Source organism: Bubalus kerabau, chromosome 4 (genome assembly GCF_029407905.1).
Source record: "Bubalus kerabau isolate K-KA32 ecotype Philippines breed swamp buffalo chromosome 4, PCC_UOA_SB_1v2, whole genome shotgun sequence".
NCBI lineage: Eukaryota > Metazoa > Chordata > Mammalia > Artiodactyla > Bovidae > Bubalus > Bubalus kerabau.
The window spans coordinates 170,082,523-170,109,034 of NC_073627.1; the positions used below are offsets into that span (position 1 = coordinate 170,082,523).

Here is a 26,512-nt window from a genome sequence, read left to right on the forward strand (position 1 = left end):
ACAAAACAAAATACCTACAACAGTGTGATTATGTTAATACTTAAGCATTGCCACACAAATTGTGGTAATTATTTTATTTTAATAAAATATTTTAATATCCATTAACACTTTACCTCTTCTATGTCATGGATGAAATATAATTTAAAATATCACAATATTTTATGTTCTCTTCTGTTCTTTAAATTATTTTTGTCATCCTCTTTCTTCTCCCTCCTTCTCACGTTTTTGTTTTCTATGCAAGTATGGTGATGGTTAATTTAACATACACCATTGCAAATGAAGATTGTTTGGACTCATATTGGTGGCAGGAGGGTAGTTCCTCTGCAATTTCATTGGAATGTGTACATAGCATGGCCTCTCTTTAACAGGATGTCTCCCTGTGGGCTCTGCGAACGTGGCTCATGAGGAGGGCATAGACAAGCTGAGTTAGAACTTCCACAATCCCCAAAGTGATTTAAAAAAAAAAAAAAAGACTCTACTCTGAGGGTACAGTACTTAAGTATATTTCACTTCTGGAGAGGACTATTATTCCTTCACATTTTCATCCCCTATGAGAGTCTAAGATTTCCTCGTATTCTACTCTACCTCTGTACCTAGATTCAACACACAAGTGCCCTTCCCAGGCAAATTTTCCAGTCTATTCAGAGAGCAATTTCTTGCAGCTCCAACTGGTGGAGAAGCCTCTCCGTCCACCTATTCTATATCCAAGCCTCGAGGTGATCACTCTGATTGACAACCCAGAGCCCATCCCTGACTGCATCTGCTGACTTGGAGCCTGGAGTCTTTATTCATGTGAGGTCACTCCCCATCTTCCCTAACAGCTGGCTCCTGTGTGCTGCAGGCTGTAGTTGATGGTTTTCTGTGTTATTTATGAATAAGAACATTAGATACCCTCTGCTGTCCACATATTTGTCGACATGATGGGACGTAGATTGGTTTGGGCATGTTTATAGATTTATTCTCATGCACACACATTTACTGTCACATCAGTGAAAGGAAAGGAAAAGAGGGAGTTCAGTCAGCCTGCCATTTTGATCAAGAAGCCTCTCTGGAGGAGTTGCAGTTTAGGAATTACCTGCTCACTCCTTCTCAATCTTCTTCATTGATTCTGTGTTCCCTCCTTCTATCAGCCTCTTAAGATTGGGCCATGCCATACATAGTTCTGTCCCTGGGGTGGATCTCTCTATTATGTATTGTCTCCCTTAATGATCACATCCAGTCACCTCATTCATGGCTATAAATACCACCTATGAGCCAAATTTTTTAGCGTTAGCTCAAACCCCTCTCCCCAGATTCATACTCATACTTCTAACAAACTATTATAGATGAGAGCTTCAAATTCATCCCCGCTGCCGCCACCCACCCGCCTGGCTCTCTGGCCTGTTTCTGTGCATGATCTATGATCAAAGGTGAAAAGTGCTTCACAGCTTGGTGTTGCCTCTCATATCAAGGAGTCTCAGAGCCTCTCCTAAATGAGAGCACACTTCGTGTCCAGACACTGCAGCAGACTTGGTACTTTTTCTCAAGGAAGCATTTCAATATCTTCCAATACCCTCTCCCACTTCTACTGCAGCTTCAGAAATTTACCAGTTTTTCTTTTTTTTGCAGTGAGCTGTTTCTCATTTCTGATTTGCAGTGCTGATGTGCATGTTGCATTTTTTAAAAACATGGTCTATTTGTCACACTAGGAAAACTGGGGAGGGGAGAACTTGATGCTGTGCTCATTTCACCACTTTAAGCAAAATCTTCCTTATTGCGGGGACAATTTGCCCTTTCTTGTAGATTCAAATCTTCACAGCAAATGTATTTCAGGTCATCACTCTTTTACTTGTTTTAGATCTATTTAAGTAGCACAGACACCAAGTTTAAGTGGCACAGATATCAAGATATATGCACCCATAAACTTTTACTTGGGTCCTGATGAGCATAGAAACAATGGTGCCACTCGCTTAGTGACTTTCAGTCACGTGAGTCATCACAACATTGAGATGTGGTTGGAATCTACATCAGCAGGAAAGACTCATAGGCTAAGAGGGTCTGCTTTTTAATGAAGTCTTTGCCATTCAGCCATAAAAAAAAGAGTGAATGCCATTTGCACCAACACAGATGGACCTAGAGCTTATGATATCAAGTGAAGTACATCAGAGAAAGACAAATATATGATATCACTTTTATGTGGAATCTAAAAAGAATGATATATATGAACTTATTTACAAAACAGAAATAGACACACAGACACAAAACAAACTTACGGTTACTGAAGGGGAAAGGTAGGGAGGATAAACTAGTAGTTTGAGGTTAACATGTTGCTGCTGCTGCTAAGTCGCTTCAGTCGTGTCCGACTCTGTGTGACCCCATAGACGGCAGCCCATCAGGCTCCCCCGTCCCTGGGATTCTCCAGGCAAGAACACTGGAATGGGTTGCCATTTCCTTCTCCAATGCATGGAAGTGAAAAGTGAAAGTGAAGTCACTCAGTTGTGCCCAACTCAGCGACCCCATGGACTGCAGCCCACCAGGAGCCCATCCTCCGTCCATGGGATTTTCCAGGCAAGAGCACTGGAGTGGGGTGCCATTGCTTTCTCCTGAGGTTAACATATACACATGTAAAACAGATAACCACAAGGACCTACTGCAGAGCACAGGGATCTATACCTAATATTTTGTAATAACATATAAGGGAAAATGATCTGAAAAAGAATAGACATGCGTGTGTAACTGGATCACTTGGCTGTACACCTGAAACTAACACAACACTGTAAGTCAACTATACGTCAATAAAAAATAATTTAAAAATAATAAAGTTAACAAATTTTTACATTTTTAAAGTCTTTGCCAGTGCATTTCTTACAAAGACGTATGTGTGTCTAGATGTTTGCCTTGCCTTCTAAAAGACTATGTTATCTGAATATAAAACAAAATTAAAGTAGAGAGAAATAATGATGACTTCTCAACCTTTACATGTCTTCCTTATGGGGTCCTTCTTAATTAAAACTTCTAAGAGATCCGAAAGAGGTACTTCTTCTTACAAACTTCATCCTCATACCTGTAATTATGCAAGTAGCCACCACTCCTCCCCTTTCAAACCACAGGCTCTGGAAAGTATATTCCACATTTCAAGCAGTGCCCTTAAGAGGAGCCACCTGCACTACCTAAAGTTATGTCAGAGAGATCTAACCACAAAGCACTCCAGACTGAGACACACGCTGTTATTTTCTGGGTGTGCTCTTAACTATTTGGAGCTGTGATTAAAATTAGAAGTGTAGGCATGACGCTGCTTTCTGCATTTCTTTTTCAGCCGTGTTAGCGCCAAAGTGGTTTGTATGATGCTCGTTATTATTTCATTTGATGTTTTTTTACTCAAGGATGAACCAAACATATGATTTAGAGCCAACTCTGCTTTTTCTATTTTGGTTTTTTAAATTAGTGGTATGTATCATACTGGGTTTGCCCAAAAGTTCATTCAGGTTTTTCCATAACATCTTATGGAAAAAATGAATGAACTTTTGGGCCAATCCAATATTTAAGGATCTTAAAGAAGTCTAGCTTAAAGACTAAAAAGGAAGTCTAGCTTTAAGGAAGAAAAGCTATGACAAACTTAGCATATTAAAAAGCAGAGACATAACTTTGCTGACAAAGGTCCATTTAGTCAAAGCTATGGTTTTTCCAGTAGCCATGTATGGCTGTGAGAGTTGGACCATAATGAAAGCTGAGAGCTGAAGAATTGATGCTTTTGAACTGTGGGGTTGGAGAAGACTCTTGAGAGTCCCTTGGACTGCAAGGAGATCCAACCAGTCCATTCTAAAGGAAATCAGTCCTGAATATTCATTGGAAGGACTGATATTGAAGCTGAAACTCCAATACTTTGGCCACCTGATGTGAAGAACTGACTCATTGGAAAGGCCCTGATGCTGGGAAAGATTGAAGGCAGGAGAAGGGACAACAGAGGATGAGATGGTTGGATGGTATCACTGACTCAATGGACATGAGTTTGAGTAAGCTCCAGGAGTTGGTGATGGACAGGGAGGCCTGGCGTGCTTTTGTCCATGAGTCGGAAAGAGCTGGACATGACTGAGCAACTGAACTGACTGACTAAAGACAGTCTATGGAGTGTCTTCACTCATTGAAGTCACCTTTCTCAGGAGAGAAGAAAGATCTCAGGATCACTCTGTCCACACTACTCTGCTCAGGTCACTGCTTATGGCAACCTGAAGTAAGAATCACTGTGCTTTCAGTCTATCCCCCACACTCTCAGCAGTGACAGGCAATGAGGGATAAAATAACTGAAGAAGAGTCTGCAGAGGGGTGACGTTGAGTAAGCAAAGATCCACAGGTAAGTTCAATGTCTAAGATGCTAAAAAAAAAGACCAGGAAATGCCTAAGAAACTATAATTTTTAAGTTTTAATAAGAAGTCTCTAATTTTTTTTAGGAAAAACTTCTTTACCTCAGTCTCTATGGCTGAAAAATTCAGTGTCCAATTATGAGATCAGTTTTCCAAAGCTTGATGAAATCATCGTTTTCGATTTTCAAACACAAGACAGTTTTGGAAGGGAGCATGCCTCTACTCAGCCAATTTTCTCAAAACCTTGGAGAGAATTCAGTTTTTCTTCTGAAAAGCCTCCTTTCTCATTGCAGTACATGTGAATTTAGCTAGCACTTGCCCAGAACTTATCATGACTAGGTAAATCAATGTATCTACAGCACAATCAAGATGACCTTAATATATCACAACTTAAAAGTTAAAATGATTAACCCTTTGACATGAATCTTTTACACTTAGATTCTTCACTTTAAAAATCCATGTAGACTTTTTTTTCCTTAAGATTGCCTTCTATTATTTAGTAGCCTGCCGGTTTTCCATTTTAAGACAAATTGGGAAAATATTTTTATATTTTAAATATGAACATTATTTTAATGCTTGTATAATAAACCATTATATACATGTTGTGTTATCTGGGCTTCCCTGCCCACCAATGCAGGAGACACAAGAGACTCAGGTTCGATTCCTGGGTCGGGAAGATGCCCTAGAGTAGAAAATGACAACCCACTCCAGTATTCTTGCCTCGAAAATTCGTTGGACAGAGGAGCCTGGCTGGCTATAGTTTACGGGGTCCCAAAGAGTCTGACATGACTGGGCGACTGAACACACTCACAAGTGTTATCTAGGTGGACAGGAGAGAGAGCAGCAAAAGACACAGATGCAGGCACTGACTCAAGTCCCAGCAACTAACTTTAGCCTTCTATGCCTCAACTTTCCTCGTTTATAAAATAAGAATAAGACCTAGTTCATAGCTTGCTGAAGAATTAAATGGGTTAAAAATGGACAATACTTAGAAAAGTGCCCGATACATAGGATATACTACCAAGAATTTGCTAATATGTGTCTAGTATTTACTATTACGTAGGAAGCTGCCATAAATCATAGCTAAATGTATAGCTTCCATGAAATATAGTGTCGGACACGACTGAGCAACTTCACTTTCACTTTTCATTTTCATGCATTGGAGAAGGAAATGGCAACCCACTCCAGTGTTCTTGCCTGGAGAATCCCAGGGACAGAGGAGCCTGGTGGGCTGCTGTCTATGGGGTCGCATAGAGTCGGACACGACTGACGCGACTTAGCAGCAGCAGCAGCACCATGAAGTATAGCTAAACCACCGCACATACCTTTTTACATATCTTTTTACTGTTTCCGAAGAATACAACAGTTTCCCTGGTGATTCAGTGGTAAAGAATCCACCTGCCAATCCACCCCTGAGTCCAGAAATCTTGCAACAATTTACACAACCAACAGCAACACATGTAAGTAACACTTTCTTATACAGGGTACCTTTTATCCATTTTGATAAGGGACAAATTTTATCTCCTTGCTTTAATATTATTTATTTTTTTAATTCCTAGAGACACTGCAAATTTTTTTCACATATTCTTATCAACTGTTTTTTTGGTCATTTTGTAAATTGTCAAGTACGCACTTCTTTTTCTTTCCAACTGATTGTCTTTCATCTGTTCTAGGTTTTTGGAATCTCTTAGAATGCATAACTTTATATTCATTATCTTTACTCTCATTGTATTAATTTCATATCATTTTCCTCTGGGATAGGATAAATGATTTTCATTCATTACATCTCTTATGTAAAGAGCCAAGCTGCTTTTAACTATTTCTATTGCATCATTATTTTTATTGAATTATTTTTAGTAATAATATATTCACACGAATCCACCTCTAGAAGTTATAAAAATCTATACAGCAGACTTTCATTTCTGGAAAGATGGAGGAGGTATGCTTTTCCCTATTCCACCCACTACATACAACTAAAAACCTTGACCGTCACATGGAAAACAAAGGTAAGACTATGAAAAGCTAGAAAAGTAGGCAAATCGGTTCAGAAGGAGGAATGACACATGGTGAGTCTCCTAGATTTTCATCTAGCTTCAAATATCTCAGATTCAGAGCTGAAGAAGCTGGAAACCCAGAAGCATCAATGCACATACACCCCTAAAGGCCCTAAATAAAGCCTGCTCTCTATAGCCAGGAAAAAGGGCAGACTAATTAAGACAGAAAACTTTGAAACAATAATTGCTCTATTCTTCCTCCATACCACAGAAAAAATATAGTCCTTTCCCATCAAGGCCCGCAAAGGCTGAAAGGGGGCCTATATTTCCACCCTCACCCGTCCATAATGAGGGGCTCAAACCCTGCAGAAGTAGCACTGGAAAAATTGAGACAAGCCAGCAACTAAGACTTTCATTCCCGCTGGATTCTAAATGTGTGCAGAGGAAGCATTTGAGGCAAGTAAACTATAAACCAGGGAGGTTACAAGGATGTGAAGGGAGGCAAAGTTTCTATGCTTCATTTGAACTGGTAGAATGTCAACCCCAATAGACTGTGACAGGTTACATACAAACATATAATGGAATATCTGGAGCAACCACTGACCAAATTATATGAAGTGATATACTTGAAAACACTGCTGGTAAATCAAAATGGAATTCTAAAAATTGTTCAAGTAACCCACAGGAAGTGAGAAAAGAAAAGAGAGAGAAAAAATAGAACAGAAAGTAACAAACAAAATGGCAGACTTAAGCCCTAGCATGTTAATAATTATATGAAGTGCAGTGATCGTGGGATTTTCAAGGTTTGGATGGGCTTCCTGCTCAAGATGGGAGAGGGAGCACATGTCTTTGCCTCAACCACCTGGGGTCTCCGTGGACTATAGATTTTGATACATTTCTGGAAGACAGAAAGCAGATGGAGTCATGCTGACAGAAAACAGAACAGAGGAAATAAAAGAAGGATGAAGTAGACATGGTAAGCATACTTCTTGGCTCACCCCTTGTGACTATTTCCCTAGATCTACTAACTAAAGTGTTATCACCTTGCAAAGAGGGTAATTCAGGCTGTATGAATGGTGATCTTTCTATTGTCAGTACCTGGGCCCTATAAGTAAATATTTTGACCACCACTGCTAAGCTGCTAAGTCGCTTCAGTCATGTCTGACTCTGTGTGACCCCATAGATGGCAGCCTGATTCACGACCCCATGGTCTGCAGCCTACCAGGCTCCTCCGTCCATGGGATTTTCCAGGCAAGAGTACTGGAGTGGGGTGCCATTGACCACCACACCTAATAACAAATTTCCAGTCATTCCTTCCTCCTCTAACCCACCCACTAATTTGTTATTTCATTCATATGACCAGGAGTCACTGATTGGCTATTAAATGCTAGGCACTGTTGTAGATGCTGGGGAAACAGGAGTGAACAAATAAATGCGCAAGGTCTTGGAGGTGGTAGTTTCTATCATAATGGAAAACAGTAAACTTGAAAAGAAAGACATAAAGGTGATCATTTTAAATAGCAGTAAGCACCATGAAGGCAGAGAATTTGTGCATACATCACAAATAAATGTATTAGCTATATACATATAGTCAAAATGTATTAACTATACATATATATTATAAATATATTAACTATATATATATAGCATTACAAGGGCTGTTTATACCAGTGGTCCCCAACCTTTTTGGCACCAGGCACTGGTTGAATGGAAGACAATTTTTCTGTGGACTGGGTGGCAGAGGATGGTTTCAGGAAGATTCAAGTGCATTAGATTTATTATGCACTTTATTATTATTACATCAGCTCCACCTCAGGTCATCAGACAGTAGATCCCAGAGATTGGAGACCCTGGTGTATACAACACCTACCCCAAGTGATGGAGATCTCATCACCATCAGCAAACAGTGCAACTCTAGATTCCCATCCCTAGAGATGCTTTCTGGTACCACTTCTAGGCCACTGTTTTAGGTCAGGTTCCATAATAGTCACACCGAAGATGAGGATTCCTGTGCCACTGATTTTTTAAGGAAATGTTTGGGGCAGGGGTGGGGGGCAGGGAGGGAATCCTTAGGGAGGGAAGGAAGCAGAATTGGGCAGCAAAGGAACTGGGCAAATGGGGTGGTTTCAGCTAAAGTGTGACTCAGCTTGACCTCACTAGGAGGTCTGGAGCATGAAGTATATCCCAAAGGTTGTCCTGTGAAAGTGAGTGAAAGTTGCTCAGTTGTGTCCAACTCTTTGTGACCTCATGGACTATACAGTCCATGGAATTCTCCAGGCCAGAATACTGGTGTGGGTAGCCTTTCCCTTCTCCAGGGCATCTTCCCAACCCAGGGGTTGAACCCAGGTCTCCCTCATTGCAGGCAGATTCTTTACCAGCTGAGCCACAAAGGAAGCCCAGGAATGCTGGAGTGGGTAGCCTATCCCTTCTCCAGTGGATCTTCCCAACCCAGGAATTGAACCGGGGTCTCCTGCATTGTAGGTGGATTTTTTACCAACTGAGCTATCAGGGAAGCCCAAGAGGTTGGCCTACCCAGTGATAAAGGCAATGTACTCTTAAACCTGTGCTTTGATCAGCGTTGGGCTAGAAGCTGCCCCTGGGCACACTGGGAAGTGGCAGATGCAATCTTGTTTAAGTATCATGACACCTTAACTTTTTATATTGAACACTTCCCCTCATACTGCTAGTGGGTGTGACATAAATCCTGGTAACACAATCTACCTTTTAAGATGGTTCAGGATCCAGCCGTCCCTTCTTGCTGAAGCACCAGCTGAACTTGAGGAGAAAGAAAGAATGATCCAAATTCAACCTTAGCTGGCTACCAAATGAATGAGAGAGAAACTGCCTACTGCACATTTTCTCTACGTAATACTAATAGCATGTATTTAGCCCATCCGTTGGACTTCTTTCTTACAAGAACGCTTCCACTGATTCCTAGTCAGGGAAGGGTGCATTCCCCCAGGCTTTTGGAGTCCTCAAAGCACCACAATTGCCAATAAGAGACAAGGAAAGAGAAATGAGAAGAAGTAGCGAGAGATTCTTCTACCTTCCTCATTATTTACAAACCATCACGTGTCCCTAATTTCTGTCCTGGATCCAAACTGTGTTGTCAGCATTTTAAGAAGAAATTGAGAAATTTTTCTGTAGCTCTGATATATATGTAATTTCTGGAGTCTATGCCTCTACGTGCTGGAAATACAAAAGGGGAAGTATCCCAGTTCAAGTTTAGTAAACTATAACTCTTCCTGTTGTCAAGGATTTCACAGCTTCGCTCACACTTGGGAAAGCTCTCAGAACAGATTTGACAATATTTTGCAAATACCACAAAAGAACTTGCTCAGCAAGGAAAATTCCAAGCTTGGCACTAAACAATGTAATCTATCAAATGGCACCAGCCAGTCTCACTCAACATGATCAGTACCAATTTTTTCTTGGACTAAGGGGGCCCTGACTTGGGCCCCACTCGGGTTCTTCTCTGAACATGACCTTTCTCATGGGGTAAGGAGTCCAAGTTGCCAAGGAGATATGCCTCCCTAGAGTCAAATTTCCCTCCTTTTAAACCATGTTCCAGGTATCAGACACCCTAGAATTTCAGAGCTGGCACAACCCTTTTTCTCACTTCCTCTAATCCAGACTGGACAGTTCTGGTATATGCACCAAAGCGCAGCTGCTCTGAAAATATTAACACTGATGTGTGCATGAGATACTTCATGTGCTGGGCAGACTCCAGGATGGGAAAGAAAAAAAGATGACAGTTCAGAGTTCAGTTCTTCCCATACTATCACATTCTAGAAGGGAGCTCCAAAGAGTTCCAGAATTCTAATTGTGTGCATTTGTGTAATGGCATTAATACAGAATACTATAATTAGCATTATTAGTATATATTAATTATATCTATTCCAATCATCATAGAATCATTCCAGCTCAATGTTCTTAGTTTCTCTAAGCACCATTCACCCTAGGGGTCTTGCCTTCTCACCAGGACATCTAGAGAGTGGGTCTCCATCACAGTTAGAAACCAAAGACTTTGGTCCCCTTCTCAGCCTTGGAGAGTCTCGTCATTTCTGTTGTTGATTTCTTACACCTAATCTCTCCAATTATTTTAGGCTTTCTCAAGGGCCAAGAAGAAAGACTGTATAAGCAGCTCAGGCTTTAGTCACTGAGAAAATATCTGTGGCAAAGGAAACGATGGCTTTTAGACTAGGAACAAATTTCAGAGGGAAAAGCCATCTCAAATATCTCTAAGTTTTCCAGCAGCAAAAAGAAAATGCAAAGTAGTACCTCAACAATCATGTAGGATATTTGACTTATTACATATTTACATTATTTTAGACAACACTATAAAAATTCATTGTATTGAATATATGTGCCTATATTCTTGGGATAGATTTCAAACAGCAGAAATATGAGATATTATTTGAGGGGTCCTTCTTAGTTAAACAAATAGAGAATGAGGTCATTGATTTCACATTTGAAGGGCAAAGAGAACTTTTTGTCCTTTGAATTTGCTTTTCCAAGAAGATATGGTTAGATAGCATCACCAGCTCAATGGACATGAATCTGAGCAAACTCTGGGAGATACTGAAGCACAGGGGAGGCCTGGCGTGCTGCAGCCCCTGGAATGGGAAAGAGTTGGACGCGACTTAGCAACTGAACAGCAACTTTAACACACCCCACAGGCAAGATGGACCAATTGTGTGGAAGCCAGGGGTGTCCTGGAAGATACTCAACTCCTTATGCCTGACATTCAAAGTTTGGAGAACTTGTTCAGGATGGATTGTGATGGTCTGACCAAGTTCTGCCATCAGGAAAGAATAATAAAGTCACTGCTGCCCCCACCAGGAGGGAAGGGAAGTTTGGGATGGTATCAGACCTCCTCGTAGAGCTATGAAATGTAGTAGGGGAGGCTGGTTCTGTACAGCATGAGGCTGAAGAAGGAAGCAGTTCTGTGTCAGTGACACACATAAAGGTTTGCTAATTCAGACTCTTGCCCAAGCACAGAGATGTGTTTGGACCAGAAGAGACGCCTCTGCCCTAGTGGACAAGCAGGCCAGATCTCCATCAGCAGCAACTGCAGCAGAACTGATGGACCAATCCATCCTTCCAGTTTCCTGCCTCCTCTGGAATGTTAAGACAGAGCTGGCCCCTTCTGCTTGGGGTCCTTGACCATTGAGGACCTAAGAAGAGAGAACTCAAGAGGAAGAATCTATGGGGGTTTGAATTAATGATTGGAAAAATAAGAAATGGGGATGTATTTGCACCCCAAGCTGGAGAAATAGGTTATTAAATATTCACACTATCAGAATCATGGATTTGTTCACACGCAGTGCAGAGAAAATAGATAAAATGTAAATTCTTTATTGCTTTCTTGAGTATTCCCATCAGCTGAATAGAGGGGAAACCTATGGTTTAGTTTACCATAGTAAACCTGGCCCAATAACATTATTTAGATAGCCCTTTAGGAATGTAGGCACCTCATATGAAATTCTTTAGTTTGTGAAACTAAGCAGGACCCTTTGTGGCTCCTGGGCATGGAAGCCTTTCTGTGTCCCCCATTTCTTATTTGTAGGGAATAGGCTTCAGCTTCCAGGACCCTCCCTGAGGTCTAAAGAGCAGATTCTAATCAGTTGCTAATCAGGAATGGAGCGGATGCAGAGACAAGGGAGGAGGAGACCAGTGCAAGTTCGATGCATGAAGCAGGGCATTCAAAGCCTGTGCTCTGAGACAACACAGAGGGATGTGGTGGGGAGGGAGGTGGGAGAGGAGTTCAGGAAGGGGGTGCACATGTGGACCCATAGCTGATTCATGTCGATGTATAGCAAAACCCACAATATTGTAAAGTAAGTAGCCTCCAACTAAAATGAATAAATTAACTGTTTTAAAAAGAAACAAATGTAGTGCACAGCTGATTTACAATGTTGTGGTAGCTTCAGGGGTAGAGCAAAGTGATTCAGTTATACATATACATATAGAAAAAAAGGTTATCCCAGAATATTGTGTTCCCTGTGCCAATTATTCTCCAAAATTAAAATAATAAATAAAATATTTTTATTAGATTAAAAAATAAATTAACAACAGTGCAGGGCTTCCCTGGTGGCTCAGTGGTAAAGAAACTGCCCGCCAGGGCAGGACACAGGTTTGATCCCTGATCTGGGAAGATCCCACACGCCACAGGGCAACTAAACCCGAGCACCACAACTCTGGAGCCTGGGCCCCACAACAAGAGGACCCACTGCAATGAGCAGCTCGTGCACTACAGTGCAAGAATGGCTCCCACTTGCCGCAACTAGAGAAAAGCCCATGCAGCAATGAAGACCCAGCCCCCCAAAAATAAAATAAAAAACTAAATAAGCTTAAGAAAAAGAAACACTACTGCAGCCTTGGGCCAGGGTCCTGGTTCAACCTCTAGGACACACATAACAGTGTCTGCGAGCTCCTCTGAAGAACTAAAACTCCCAAAAATGGAAGATATTAACTACTTGATCAAGCATTTCTCATTCGAGAGAGAAGTTCACGGTTTGATGACCTCAAGAACCACAGAAACTCATCAGGAGACCCCTGAGACCAGATTAAAGGAATGCAGGCCCTGCACACATCCTGATCCTTACTAGCAACCCTACCCTGGAACTATCACTCTAAAACTTCTTACCAAATCCCCCCCAAGTTGGGACACATAATTTTGAGAGCATCAGACCCCTGTGTCCCTCTTTGCCTGGCAAAACAATAAAGCTATTCTTTTCTACTTTTCCCAAAATTCTGTATCCAGAATTCAATTTAGCACCAGTGCACGGAGGCCAACTTTTGGCATCACCTGTCAGATGACTTTACCCAACCTCCCTCCCTCTTCAGGGTGGTATTTGAGCAAATGGCAAAGAGATTTGCTGACCTCATGAAAGCAAGAAAAGGGGGTCCAAGGTTGCATGCTGCACCCCTGGATCTTTGCTGGTCCCCAAAGAAAGCTTGTGTATGTGTCCCCTGGACTAGTGACCACTGAGTTATGCACAACTGGTTATATAGTATCTTATAAAACCAGAGAAGACGGTCCAAGCCATTTGGCCCCCTCTCAAACACTCTATACCAATTGTAAATAAAAGGGAAAAAAGTTCAATTGAATAAAGTAGTTGAATTGGAAATAGTACAAATGAACGAACAATGTTGGGAGATATTCATAGCACAAGAGTGTCCACAGGGTATTACAATGACAATATTAATGGAAGGCCTAACTGGTTTACTATATGCTCTTTTCTTCCATCAGCATGGACTGGTTCATTGAAATGAACAGATTCCAAAACAAGCCCAAACATGTCTGTTTACATTCTAGGAATTATGATTATATGCCTTTCATGATTCAATGGTCAAACAAAATTCCAGCCAGCAATAAGTTTTCCAAAGTTCTGGAAAAAACAGGCATGCTATTTTATATGTGTTTAGACCCATTGACAATGACATCGTGTATATATAATCAAGAGTTTCTTTCATTTTATTTCAAATCAGGGCACAGTGAGAAGCCTCCTATCAAAACTTTAAGGCAAAGGGATGAAAGAATTGCTCACCCTCCCTAAATCCTAAACCTTCAAGATGGGCACAACTAAACCAGAGCTTTGTATTGCTGGACAACCCCTGGCTGCGGACCAGCCCTGAATGACGGGCAATTTGCCTGAAGCACTTGTGAGCCTGGAATCTCTTGGGCAGAACCCTTGGCTGGACAAAAGTTTATCTGCAGGAAATATCTTTGCTGGGGGCAGGTGGAGGGGGGTGGAGGACTGAAGGGTCTACTTTACTTGAGGTTTTTTTTTTCTTCAGCAGAGAGATTTCAAAACAATCCTCATTCATGTCTAAATGAAGCTTTCCCAGCTAGATTAAAGATGCTGCTAAGGGCTGTGGAAGAGTAAGGGAAAGACTATTCTGTTAAAGTTAAATGAAACCTGCAATCAATGGCACCCCACTCCAGTACTCTTGCCTGGAAAATCCCATGGATGGAGGAGCCTGGTAGGCTGCAGTCCATGGGGTCGCTAAGAGTCGGACACGACTGAGTGACTTTACTTTACTTTCACTTATTTGGTCTTGAAATAGTTAGCAACAAAAGGCAACAGAGAGTGAATTTGATGAGTATGTGCCTTTTGAAAAGAAGTCTTTAAAATTAATATCACTTTTGTTGATGTTGTAAAGGAGAAACTGAACAATAAGGTAATATAAATGATAGAAAATGGACAATGTTAATACAGTCAGCCCTCCATATCTGTGGGTCTTGTATCCATGGATACACAGGGCTGACTAGACCAGCCATTTTACATAAGGGACTTGAGTATCCTCAGATTTTGGTGTCTGTGGGGGTCCTGGAGCCAACCCCCCATGGATCCTGAAGGATGAATGTATAAATTGATTTACTTATACTCCTCAACTTGAAATTTTAATGCTTGGTAATCTTCATTTGGAAGGGGTTTGTTGTAGAATTTTCAAGGTTTCCATGACCTTCCAGTTCAAAATGGAAGAGGAAACACATGGATTTGTCTGGATTTGTCTCACCATCTCAACACTCAAAAAACTAAGATCATGGCATCCAGTCCCATCACTTCATGGCAAATAGATGGGGAAACATGGAAACAGTGACAGACTTTATTTTGGAGGCTCCAAAATCACTGCAGATGGTGACTGCAGCCATGAAATTAAAAGATGCTTATTGCTTGGAAGAAAAGCTATGACCAACTTAGACAGCATATTAAAAAGCAGAGACATTACTTTGCCAACAAAGGTCCATCTAGTCAAAGCTATGGCTTTTCCAGTAGTCATGCATGGATGTGAGAGTTGGACTATAAAGAAAGCTGAGCGCCAAAGAATTGATGCTCTTGAACTGTGGTGTTGGAGAAGACTCTTGAGAGTCCCTTGGACTGCAAGGAGATCCAACCAGTCCATCCTAAAGGAAATCAGTCCTGAATATTCATTGGAAGGACCGATGCTGAATTTGAAACTCCAATAGCTTGGCCACCTGATATGAAGAGCCAAGTCATTGGAAAAGACCCTGATGCTGGGAAAGATTGAAGGCTGGAGGAGAAGGGGACGGCAGAGGATGAGATGGTTGGATGGCATCAATGACTTGATGGACATGAGTTTGAGTAAGCTCCAGGAGTTGGTGATGGTCAGGGAAGCCCGGCATGCTGCAGTCCATGGGGTTGCAAAGAGTCAGACACAACTGAGCAACTGAACTGAACTCAAGATGAGCAAATTACTAAAATATAATAATGACCCTTGAGGAAAAAGTCATTTTTCACATAATTGAGAAAAATCTAAGAAAAAGATACTGTAATTTGTTTTCTCTTAAAAGTTTGAAATGATACTGAGGTGGTGTTTTTCAGTCCCTCAGTCATGTCCAACTCTTTTCAATCCCATGGACTGCAGCACACCAGTCTTCCCTGTCCTTTACTATCTCCTGGAGTTTGCTCAAACTCATGTCTATTGAGTCGATGATGCCATCCAATCATCTCATCCTCTGTCGTCCCCTTCTCCTATTCTCAGTCTTTCCCAGCATCAGGGTCTTTTCCAATGAGTTGGCTCTTCAAATCAGGTGGCCAAAGTATTGGAGCTTCAGCTTCAGCATCAGTCCTTCCAGTGAATATTTAAGGTTGATTTCCTTTAGGGTTGACTGGTTTGTTCTCCTTGCAGTCCAAGGGACTCTCAAGAATCTTCTCCAACACTACAGTTCAAAAGCATCAGTTCTTCAGGACTCAGCCTTCTTTATAGTCTAACTCTCACATCTGTACATAATTACTGGAAAAACCATAGCTTTGACTCTATGGAGTTTTATCAGCAATGTCTCTGCTTTTTAATATGCTGTCTAGGTTTGTCACAGCCTTTCTTCCAAGGAGCAAGTGTCACTTAATTTCATGGCTTCAGTTACCATCTGCAGTGATTCCCAAGAAAATAAAGTCTGTCACTGTTTCCATTGTTAACCCTCTATTTGCCACGAAGTGATGGGATTGGATGTCATTATCTTAGTTTTTTGAATGTTGAGTTTTAAGCCACCTTTTTCACTCTCCTCTCTCACCTTTGGGCTTCCCTTGTGGCTCAGTTGGTAAAGATCCTTCCCTGGGTTGGGAAGATCCCCTGGAGAAGGAAAAGGCTACCCACTCCAGTATTCTGGCCCAGAGAATCCCATGGATTTGTATAGTCCATGGGGTCGCAAAGAGTCGGACATGACTGAGCAACTTTCACTCACTCACTCACTCACTCTCACCTTTATCAAGAGGTTCTTTAGTTCCTCTTTGCTTTCTGCCATTAGGGTGGTATTATCTGCATATCTGAGGTTACTGATATTTCTCTTAAGAATATTGATTCCAGTTTGTGCTTCATCCAGCTCTGCATTTCATGTAATGTACCCTGTATATATAAGTTAAATAAGTAGGATGACAATATACAGTCTTGAAGTACTCCTTCCCAGTTTGGAACCAGTCCATTGTTCCATGTCCGGTTCTAACTGTTGCTTCTTGACTGGCACACAGGTTTTGCAGGAGGCAGGTAAGGTGGTCTGGTATTCCCATCTCTTTAAGAATTTTCCACAGTTTGTTCTGATCCACACAGTCAAAGGCTTTAGCATAGTCAATGAAAAAGAAGTAGATGTTTTTTCTGGAACTCTCTTGCTTTTTTCTATGATCCAATGGATGTTGGCAATTTGATCTCTGGTTCTTCTGCCTTTTCTAAATGCAGCTTGTACATCAGGAAGTTTTTAGTTCATGTACCGTTGAAGCCTAGCTTGAAGGAGTTTGAGCATTACCTTACTAGCATGTAAAGTGAGTTTAACTGTGCAGTAGTTTGACCATTCTTTGGCATTACCCTTCTGTGGAATTGGAATGAAAACTAACAACTATAAGAACAGTTGCTATAGAAAAGGAGAGAAAAACAATGGGGTTTTAAAAATATTTTAGCTAAAAGAGAAAAGTTAACAAAAAATATATGGTTGAATAATTGAATTAATAAACCAATTAATTAATGATCTCATTTCTTCATCTCTCATTTTATGCACAACCTTTGCTATTTAATATCATGATGACTTTTCCTATTTGTCTCTGGGTTTGTCCAGGTGCATTCCCTTAGCCATGGATGCTAACAAGCAACATAGGAAGAATCTTGAGAGACATGTATTCCCTTACTTCCATTTATACCATTGCCATAGAAATGTCTAAGTTAGGTTTCTGGGTGTATGAGAGAGCTGCATGGGCAGAGCTTCATGCTGGTAGCCTGCCAACTCTTGGTCACACTATCAAGCTCAGCCGACATTTGAAGAATTGCCCATTCAAGTCTCAGATAACACTCCTCCTTAGGAAGGCTTTTCCTGACATCTCCACCTGATGAATCCCTCCTGGGCAATTTTAACTCATCACTAAAGGTACTATTCAAAGCTGCTGCTGCTGCTGCTGCTAAGTCGCTTCAGTTGTGTCCGATTCTGTGCGACCTCATAGATGGCAGCCCTCTGTCCGCCGTCCCTGGGATTCTCCAGGCAAGAACACTGGAGTGGGTTGCCATTGCCTTCTCCAATGCATGAAAGTGAAGTCGCTTAGTCATGTCTGACTCTTAGCGACCCCATGGACTGCAGCCTACCAGCCTCCTCCATCCATGGGATTTTCCAGGCAAGATTACTGGAGTGGGGTGCCACTGCGTTCTCTGACTATTCAAAGAGGATCCATCATACTCAATGACCTTGTCTATATCTTTGTGTTCATGTTGATTGATTGTTCTACTTGAATGAAAACACCATCAGATCAAGGACCTTGTCCATCTTCCTCACTAGTGTTTCTCTAGTATCCACAACAGTGTCTTGCATTTAGCAGGTCATCAGTAAGGATTTCTTAAACAAATGAATTTTAAAATGAGTGAATGAGTTGGCAGAAAGAAAAACTGGAAAGAAGACTGGTTATTAGCAGTGATAGTCAAAATATTTACCAACTGATATGGGCCATATTAGACAAATTAGGGAGATCACCATCCACAGGATACCTGGAGGACACCCTCTTACTAGATGAATGACACTTAGATGATCTACGGAAGATCCAGAGAATTCCTCAAGTACAGCAGCCACCCCATACCTGTGGTTTCACGTCCCTTGATTTTAGTTACCCCATCATTGCAGTCTTAAATTATTAAACGGAAAATTTCAGAAATAAACAATTCATGACTTTCAAATTTCAAGATGTTCTGAGTAGAGTGATGAAATCTCACACCACTCTGCTCTGTCCCACCCAGGACATGATTCATCCTTTTGTCCAGTGTCCAGGACTATTCACTGTCTTGGTTATCAGATAGAATGTCTTGGCAGAGTTTGTGTTCAAGTAACTCTGATTTTACTTAACTGTGATCCCATAGTGCAAAAGTAACGATGCTGGCAAGTCAAATATGCCAAAGAGAAGCTGTAAAGTGCTTAAATCAAGTATGTGTGTGTATACACACACACACACAAGTTATCAACTTGATAAGTAAAGAAAAAAATCGTATGCTGAAGTTGCTAAGATCCACAGTGAGGACAAATCTCCCAGCTGTGAAACTGCAAAGAAGAGAAGTTTGTGCTACTTTTGCGGTTCTACCTTAAACAGCAGAAGCTATGGCCACAGTGCGTAAGTGTTTAGTTACGGTGGAAAAGCATTAAATTTGTACAATAAACTATTTTAAGAGAGATAGCACTCACATAACTTTTATCACAGTATATTGTTATAACTGTCTATTTTATTATTGTTGTTAATCTCTTACTGTGCCTAATTTTTAAATTTAAATTTTATCATAGTGGGGGGTGTGTGTGTATAGAAAAAACATAGCAGATGTAAGGTTTTGTACTATCACAGTTTCAGGCAGCCACTGGGGGGTCCTGGAATATATCCTTTTTGGATAAGGGTGGGGGGATGTGTTACTGTATTTCAATATTTTAACAACAGAGTTAGCCTCTGGTACACACGTTTTGAAGATGACTCTGGTGATCAGGATAGCAATGGAACTGTACGACAGTAACAAAGTTCCATAAACTGGACAAATACATCATATGACTCATTTGTGAGTGGTCAGCAGTATCACCTTGGTACCCCCAAATCCTCCAATGCTATTCCTGGATCTTGTATCGGTGGCAATGTAAAATGAGGACTGCTGAGCTTCAGCATCACGCTCTCAGGCACTGCTCTTGCTTTAAGGGATTGAAGTCATTTAAGGAAAAGAACGCGGTCACTTTCACTTCTTGAAAACTCTTCCCCACTTCACCCGCTCATATTTCTCTGAAGTCAGTGAGCCACTGCTTCTTCTTGGCAACAAAGAGCTGCCCTCTCTATTTCCCAACGTCCCCCTTCTCTGCCAAGATAATCTTTCCCAGACAGGGGCATTCAGGAGGAATAGAAGTCTCCAGAAATGGGAGGGAGGGGGGGAATCCCACAGAAAAGGCCCTGGCAGGGCTTAGTTAAATGAACTCCACATTTGGATAGGAACCAGCAGCTGACGCACATATGAAAAGCTTAGGAGAGAATGTGTACCAAATAGTTCACCAAAACCAAAAAACAAAGTTTTAATTTTCAGGTCATGGAGAAGAAGTCTTATTGAAAGAATGCACCAGTTAACTTTCCATACCAAATGTCTGTTAACTGCAAGGGCAAGTTAACTACTAACTAAAATAATCAACATTATAAAACGTCACTTTTTTGGTTGAAAAAAAGAAGAAAATCTGTTCAAGACAATTTTTAAAGAGAGTGATGGTTAATTTCTCTAAATGCTCTTTTACTCAACAGACAAGGATAACTACTAACAGTCTCTTGGAAAATCTATCGAAAATGAATGAGAGACATTTTTAATGACTTCAAATTGTTACATCCCATTGCTTCAAGCATGCATAAAGATAGATTATCATCACTGTATGAAATGTCCTGTTTCTTAGAAATATCTTTCCCCATACATGTGAACATTTGAAACATCAGCCCACACAATAATACAATGATTAAAACCATAAATAGGTTGGACGTTAACTAATGAACTTTTTTCCTTTTTTTAGAAAACCAGCAGCATTATTTGAGAAATGGATAAAAGAGTTGCAAGTACAGAGTTTTTAATCCTACCTCCTGCTGTGAAGGGGCTGTTAAATATTTGTAAACAGAAAGCAATCCTAGAAGAAAAGCTTCTGATTAATGGGAGCAAGTCTTTCAGGAAACATCCTACTTGAAAGATATTCTTTTCCCTGCCTTAAGTCAGAGAAGTCACTAAACCCTCCCCATCACAGCTTCAGGAATTTTTTTAACAGCTTGTTTTTTCTTCCCAGAATCATTAACATTATGGAACAGACAGAATTCCAGCGTCCCTACGTTTCATAGATAACAAAAGGAACTCACAAAGAGCCAAAGTAATGGGAAAAGTTGATGAAAATCATGTAGTCACAGCAGAAATTTTCTTAAAGACTAAACTTTGGTCTGTTACCAACTTTGGGCTGTGAAATCGTTTTGTCTCATCTGAAATCAAGAGGTAACTAACATGGTACATCCCATGTGACATGGTGTCCAGGGAAGACCAGCCTAGACCTAGGTTTAGGGTTTAATCAATAACCTAATGACAAGAATTGATAACAACAGAGACATACAGATATTCCTGTGGAGAGAAAGTGGGTAGGGAGTAGGCTGTGATGATTATGGTTGTTAAACAAAGGTGTTATACTTTATTTCATAGTTTGGGATGACTCATTGTTTTATAAAATCCCAGGCTGAGTCACTTCATTATTATAAGCCAAGAAAGATGAAATGGGAGACTCAGCTGGCTTGCATCCTTACTAGCCTGGGGCAGAGCCTGGTAACCCCAAACCTGAATGATGCTTGAACTGGTTCCATTTCCCTTTCAAGTAGACTCCACATCAAAACTGGTACAAAATCTGTTAACACTTTTTCACATTACAGAAGGGGCCAGTAATTTATTTTGAGGATCGATGTATAGTAGGAAGAGAAGTTATAAAATATCACTTATCCCCATGTTGAAGTAGTAGTTTTAGGCACTTTAGTGATAAAATGTCCGATATAGCTAATTGCTAAACCAGTTGGAACAAAGCTTGCAACCAAGGTCAGACACCTGGGAGATAATAGAATGGCAATATGTAAATATTGAGAAAAAGCTGAAGACAGACCGAGTGAAAAATGAAGAGCTCAGAACACCAAGTGTCATAGAGGGAAGTCTATACACCATGGTCAAAGTGGGACATTCAAGATTAAGGCTGTAGAGACTACTACTCGACCATGTGCTGTGCCAAACTGCTTCAGTAGTGTCTGACTCTTTGTGACCCCATGGACTGTGGCCTGCCAGGCTCCTCTGTCATGGGATTCTCCAGGCAAGAATATTGCAGTGGGTTGCCATTTCCTTCTCCAGGGGTTCTTCCCAACATAGGGCTTGAACCCAGGTCTCCCACATTGCAGGCAAATTCTTTACCATCTGAGCCACCAGGGAAGCTCCCCAGAAAACAGAGTGAAATATTGCCATTTGCAGCAACATGGATGGACCTAAGATTATTATACTAAGTGAAGTAAAAAGAAAAAGATGAATACCATATGATATCACTTTTATATAGAATTAAAAAAAAAACAACAAAAGACAAACTTATTTACAAGCCAGAAGCAGGCTCACAGACATAGAAAACAAATTCATGGTTCAGTTCGGTTCAGTCCCTCAGTCGTGTCTGACTCTTTGCGACCCCATGAACTGCAGCACGCCAGGACTCCCTGTCCATCACCAACTCCCGGGGTTCACTCAAACTCACATCCATCGAGTCGGTGATGCCATCCAGCCATCTCATCCTCTGTCATACCCTTCTCCACCTGTCCCCAATCCCTCCCAGCATCAGGGTCTTTTCCAATGAGTCAACTCTTCTCATGAGGTGGCCAAAGTACTGGAGTTTCAGCTTTAGCATCATTCCTTCCAAAGAACACCCAGGACTGATCTCCTTTAGAATGGACTGGTTGGATCTCCTTGCAGTCCAAGGGACTCTCAAAAGTCTTTTCCAACACCACAGTTCAAAAGCATCAATTTTTCAGCGCTCAGCTTTCTTCAGAGTCCAACTCTCACATCCATACATGACTACTGGAAAAACCACAGCCTTGATTAGACGGACCTTTGTTAGCAAAGTAATCTCTGCTTTTGAATATGCTATCTAGGTTGGTCATAACTTTGCTTCCAAGGAGTAAGCATCTTTTAATTTCACAGCTGCAATCACCATCTGCAGTGATTTTGGAGCCCAGAAAAATAAAGTCTGACACTGTTTCCACTGTTTCCCCATCTATTTCCCATGAAGTGGTGGGACCAGATGCCAGGATCTTAGTTTTCTGAATGTTGAGCTTTAAGCCAACTTTTGCACTCTCCTCTTTCACTTTCATCAAGAGGCTTTTTAGTTCCTCTTCACTTTCTGCCATAAGGGTGGTGTCATCTGCATATCTGAGGTTATTGATATTTCTCCCAGCAATCTTGATTCCAGCTTGTGCTTCTTCCAGTCCAGCGTTTCTCATGATGTACTGTGCATATAAGTTAAATAAGCAGGGTGACAATATACAGCCTTGATGTACTCCTTTTCCTATTTGGAACCAGTCTGTTGTTCCATGTCCAGGTCTAACTGTTGCTTCCTGACCTGCATACACATTTCTCAAGAGGCAGGTCAGGTGGTCTGGTATTCCCATCTCTTGAAGAATTTTCCACAGTTTATTGTGATCTACACAGTCAAAGGCTTTGGCATAGTCAATAAAGCAGAAATAGATGTTTTTCTGGAACTCTCTTGCTTTTTCCATGATCCAGCAGATGTTAGCAATTTGATCTCTGGTTCCTCTGCCTTTTCTAAATCCAGCTTGAACATTTGGAAGTTCATGGTTCACATATTGCTGAACCTGGCTTGGAGAATTTTGAGCATTATTTTGCTAGTGTGTGAGATGAGTGCAATTGCATGGTAGTTTGAGCATTCTTTGGCATTGCCTTTCTTTGGGACTGGAATTAAAACTGACCTTTTCCAGTCCTGTGGCCAAGGCTGAGTTTTCCAAATTTGCTGGCATATTGAGTGCAGCACTTTCACAGCATCATCTTTCAGGATTTGGAATAGCTCAACTGGAATGCCATCACCTCCACTAGCTTTGTTTGTAGTGATGCTTTCTAAGGCCCACTTGACTTCACATTCCAGGATGTCTGGCTCTAGGTGAGTGATCACACCATCATGATTATCTGGGTCGTGAAGATCTTTTTTGTACAGTTCTTCTGTGTATTCTTGCCACCTCTTCTTAGTATCTTCTGCTTCTGTTAGGTCCATACCATTTCTGTCCTTTACTGAGCCCATTCTTGCATGAAATGTTCGCTTGGTATCTCTAATTTTCTTGAAGAGATCTCTAGTCTTTCCCATTCTGTTGTTTTCTTCTATTTCTTTGCATTGATCGCTGAAGAAAGCTTTCTTATCTCTTCTTGCTATTCTTTGGAACTCTGCATTAAGATGGTTATATCTTTCCTTTTCTCCTTTGCTTTTCACTTCTCTTCTTTTCACAGCTAGTTTTAAGGCCTCCCCAGACGGCCATTTTGCTTTTTTGCATTTCTTTTCCATGGGGATGGTCTTAATCCCTGTCTCCTGTACAATGTCATGAACCTCTGTCCATAGTTCATCAGGCACTCTGTCTATCAGATCTAGCCCCTTAAATCTATTTCTCACTTCCACTGTATAATCATAAGTGATTTGATTTAGGTCATACTTGAATGATCTAGTGGTTTTCCCTACTTTATTCTATTTAAGTCTGAATTTGGCAATAAGGAGTTCTTAATATGAGCCACAGTCAGGGCCCAGTCTTGTTTTTGCTGACTGTATAGAGCTTGTCCATTTTTGGCTGCAAAGAATATAATCAATCTGATTTCAGTGTTGACCGTCTGCTGATGTCCATGTGTAGAGTCTTCTCTTGTGTTGTTGGAAGAGGGTGTTTGCTATGACCAGTGCATTCTCTTGGCAAAACCCTATTAGCCTTTGCCCTGCTTCATTCCATATTCCAAGGCCAAATTTGCCTGTTACTCCAGGTGTTTCTTGACTTCTTACTTTTGCATTCCAGTCCCCTATAATGAAAAGGAATCTTTTTTGGGTGTTAGTTCTAAAAGGTCTTGTAGGTCTTCATAGAACCGTTCGACTTCAGCTTCTTCAGCGTTACTGGTTGGGGCATAGACTTAGATTACCGTGATATTGAATGGTTTGCCTTGGAAATGAACAGAGATCATTCTGTCATTTTTGAGATTGCATCCAAGTACTGCATTTCAGACTCTTTTGTTGACCATGATGGCTACTCCATTTCTTCTAAGGGATTCCTGCCCGCAGTAGTAGATATAATGGTCTAGATATAATGGTAAATTTATGGTTACCAGAGGTGAAAGGGAGTGGGAGAAGGATAAATTAGGAGTTTGGGATTAGTAGATACTAACTACTGTATATAAAATAATTAAATATAGGGAGCTAAGCTATTTTATAGCATAGGGAACTTTATTCAGTATCTTGTAATAACCTAACATGGAAAAAAGTCTGAAAAATAATATATATTAATATATGGAAGGATATATTTGTATGTGAGTGTGTGTGTTAGTCATTTGGGCTTCCATTGTGGCTCACCTGGTAAAGAATCTGCCTGCAATGTGGGAGATCTGGGTTTGATCCTTGGGTTGGGAAGATCCCCTGGAGAAGGGAAAGGCTATCCACTCCAGTATTCTGGCCTAGAGAATTCCATGGACTGTGTAGTTAGTCATTCAGTCAGGTCTTATTCTTTGTGACTTTTTGTTTTAATTGAAGTATAGTTAGTCTACAATGTTGTGAATAACTGAATCTATATATATATATATATATATATATATATATATATATATATATACGCCCTTACATATAATTATTCAGATATATATATATATATATATCTCCTTGCGCTGTGTCACTCAGTCGTGTTTGACTCTTTGCAACCCCATGGACTATATAGCATTCCAGGCTCTTCTGTCCATGGAATTCTCCAGGAAAGAACACTGGAATGGGTTGCCATGCCCTCCTCCAGGGGATCTTCCCAACCCAGGTGTCGAACTCAGGACTCTCACATTACAGGTGACTCTTTACCATCTGAGCCGCCAGGGAAACCCAAGAATATACATCCTCACATATTTATATAACTGAATCACTATATATATATATATATATATATGTATGTATGTATATAAAAATGAATCAGTTTTCTGTATACCAGAAACTAACACAACATTGCAAATTTACTGTACTTCAATTAAAAAAAAAATTAAGGCCATGGTCATAGAATTTAAAGGAGTACATGCTGGGTGTCAGAAGCCATGCAGAGTAATCTGAGAAGCAAACTCCATAACAAGAACAAATATCAATAACAGACAAGTACAGATAAAAGAAACAGATGCACAGAGTGGGGAGACATGAGGCTCAAGAGCTGAGATCTTAACACCTCCTTAATCCTGGTTCTCATACTGTTTTAAGGCCAACTGCAACTCTGCCCTTGAATAGCCTGTGAGACTTCTGTATTCTTATAATAAACTCCATGACCCCTTTTCTTTAAGTCAACTCCAGTTGCTTCCTGTTACTTGCAACCAAAGAATTTTAACTGACATAGCACATGCTCCTTATAAAGACCCTGAAGCAAATTGCCAAGTCCTTCTCCAGAAAGTTCATCAGGATTCATTTATCCAACAACAGGGTCTGTTTTCCTCCACTCTTACTAACTCTGGATATTTCCATTCTTTCAAATCTTTACAAACTCTCTTTTCTAATGGCTGGCATCTGCAAAAATAGCATTTGCACTTGATGGCTTTGCCATAGAAATACAGAAGGAATGGATATCAGGGAGAGTTTTTGGACTTAGGGAACAAGCACTCTTATTGACATAAATATGTGTTATCTTCTGGTGGGAAAATTATGAGATCATCTGTGGCTAAATATGGGATAGTAAGATCGTGCTAAACAAGGGGATTTTGGAATGAATGGGCAGAAGGGTGGATGAGTGTGTGCTGTGTCAGAGGCTAAGAGATACATAACACAGTAGCTACCTCTTGGGTCTCAAGGAAATCACCCAACCCATAAGGCTTTCTTCTTCTTATGGTCCCACTGATGTCCACAGCTCATCCATCAAAAGGATGCCTACTCCAGCATACTATATGGCTCAGATGGTAAAGAATCTGCCT

At 40.8% G+C, this 26,512-nt stretch overlaps 1 long non-coding RNA gene across 2 annotated transcripts in view; it reads right to left on the reverse strand.

The window, feature by feature from the left end:
• LOC129650639 (uncharacterized) overlaps positions 1–26,512 on the reverse strand; it is a 69,011-nt gene that overhangs the window by 32,911 nt on the left and 9,588 nt on the right. The window lies entirely within an intron of this gene.